The sequence below is a fragment of the Engraulis encrasicolus genome, chromosome 17 (genome assembly GCF_034702125.1).
Source record: "Engraulis encrasicolus isolate BLACKSEA-1 chromosome 17, IST_EnEncr_1.0, whole genome shotgun sequence".
Taxonomy (NCBI): domain Eukaryota; kingdom Metazoa; phylum Chordata; class Actinopteri; order Clupeiformes; family Engraulidae; genus Engraulis; species Engraulis encrasicolus.
This window is the reverse complement of record NC_085873.1, coordinates 5670350-5672849: the sequence shown is the minus strand read 5'-3', so window position 1 is coordinate 5672849 and position 2500 is coordinate 5670350. Positions and strand designations below refer to the sequence as shown.

Sequence of the window (2500 nt, the reverse complement as noted above, 5' to 3'; positions counted from 1 at the left end):
GTTTCATTTACACATAATTAAATGTTTTGTATATAATCCAACAAAAATAATTTTATTTTTTGATCCATATAATAGTGGCATTAGCTGTGATTGCGAGGAATTGCATAATTACATTGTGCAAAGACAAGAGAATTACAAAATGAAAGACAATAATAATAAAACCCATACAGTGAATAAATATCTACACGTCACCAATACCTCTAAGGTATTGGTGACGTGTAGATATTTATTTCCTAAGGTATTGGTGACGTGTAGATATTTATTCACTGTATGGGTTTTATTATTATTGTCTTTCATTTTGTAATTCTCTTGTCTTTTCACAATGTAATTATGCAATTCCTTGGGATAATGTGTCATTTTGGGAACATTGTTATTTCATATCAGCTGACCCTATGCCCGCCCCTTCCTTTTCTATAAGAACTGTCACTCACGGGCTGACACACACCTATACACCTGACGAAGACCGCCTGAGGTCGAAACGTTGTGTTATAATAAATCGGTGAGCAGCAACAGTGTGCGGATTTCCTCTCTTCCTTTACGCACGTTTGATTTGATCCAGCACCTGTTCTACTGGATGTGCGCGCATCACATACACTTCTATTAGCTGTGATTGCACCATCTGAGTTCTGCTACTAAAAATGTCAGCGATAATGATCTAGTTATGCATGTGGCTGTTCTTAATGTGTACTGCATTTGGGATGATTGGTTTTTTTTGGACAATAGAACTCTACATCTTCAGCCTGAAGGAAGCAGCTCAATACAAAGATGGAGAAGGTAAAAAAAAATTTTTAAAGATTTTTTTTCTCCTGTGACACAAGAGTATGATACCTTTGCAAGGGGTTATGATGAGTGAGTTTGATCCAAATCTATTATTATTATTTTATAATCATTTGATTTTGTTATTTATTGTGCTACCTTGTTGTCTTATCTGTGTATTGTTACTTTGCTGCATTCTTTCATTCAGTGTTCCATCAGGCTTAATAACTCAACTGCATAATAATGCATTGTTTATGACATCAGCATTCTAGTATGTGATGCTATTGATAATGAAAAATTCTGTAGTGTTTTGCACTTCACTTTGTATCTGGAATTTCTATACAGCAGCAGTGTGTTAGTTCGTCATTTATCACTTGTTTATTACAGTTTAGTTGTATTTATTACAAGGATAGTTATAGCTAGTGTATTGATTTATATTTAAAGTATATTGAGTTTTTTTCGTCGCTGAAAATATGTAAGTTGCTCGTTTTTCTGTTGAATTTCATATTTAGTAGGACTACCTGTGTTCAATGCTGTAGGATTAATCTTAATTTTGATTTTAATGATTTGCATAATTAGTCTAACTTTTAGTGTCTATATTCAATGTTTAATAAACAAAGAAATATATCTAAGCTAATAATCAATACTAGTGCTAATTGATCATTTTTTCACACAGTACCAGTTAACATGGAAGCCTTGACAATGGCATTTGCCTCTATTCACATCACCATGCCAGCTCATGTCTGTAAGTACTCACTCATTGTAATTTTAGTTGAAGTAATGTCATTACCCTACTGTATGCGTAGAAGTAAGGATTCTGGTGCCTACCTAGATATTAAGAGTATATTGAGTGATATTTGGCTTGTGTGCTGTATGCTGTAGGGAATTTTGAAGCGCCGGTGGAGGCCATGGAGGTGGATGTCCCCGTCCCCTCCCGAAAGAGAAGGAGGGAGGAGGGGACGTGGGACATCCGAAAGGTTGCCACCAACAGGACGTTCATCCTCCCTGCCAAGAGGCAAAAGAAGAGGGCGGTTTAGATCTCACAACAAGTCAGAGCCTTAGTAATCTTGCACTTGTCTGCTCTAAGCACAATAACAAAGAATATATTTAATATTTTTGAGGGGTGGTAATGGTTTACCAAGCATTCTAGAATGTTCCATGAACATTCTACAGCTCCTATACATCTCTATGTTAAAAGTCGCTTACAGCATTTGTGACATCATAGTGAGAGAACACTAACAGAGAGAATAGAGTGTCTCTGACACTACATTTAGCCCCAGCACTGTTCTTCTAATAACATGTTATGAGTACTCTTACGCCAACTTACTATGTTTCATTCAATATGTAGGAGGAGAGGAGGAGAGACAAAGGAGACTGCAGGACCTGGACAAAATCTACCTCACATTACGGGAGAAGGCCATCAGAAGAGCCCCCCTTCCACCTGTCTCACTTACAAATAGGGCCCAGAACATCGCCCACCCCAACCCACCCCCCTACACACACACACACAAACACGCACACACACACACACGCACACACGCGCAAATGCACTCACTTTTTTAATAAAACGGTAGAAAGCTAGAATCCAGATGTTCTCTGCATTTTTTCTGAATTTTGTTGACCACATCATTTAAAGCTACACTGTGCAGGAAATGGTCAAAAAAGGTACTGCAACTATGCTGCTCATTGAAACTGGATTGCCTATTGCAAAATTTGATCTTTTTATGAAGGTTTACAAAGTAAT

At 37.3% G+C, this 2500-nt stretch overlaps 1 long non-coding RNA gene across 1 annotated transcript; it reads left to right on the top strand.

The window, feature by feature from the left end:
* The first annotated feature begins 1083 nt into the window (after positions 1–1083).
* Positions 1084–2322, top strand: LOC134467189 (uncharacterized). Its single transcript, XR_010038469.1, has 4 exons — positions 1084–1231; positions 1433–1501; positions 1639–1805; positions 2105–2322. It is a non-coding gene; the product is annotated as an uncharacterized LOC134467189 (long non-coding RNA).
* The last annotated feature ends 178 nt before the right edge of the window (positions 2323–2500 follow it).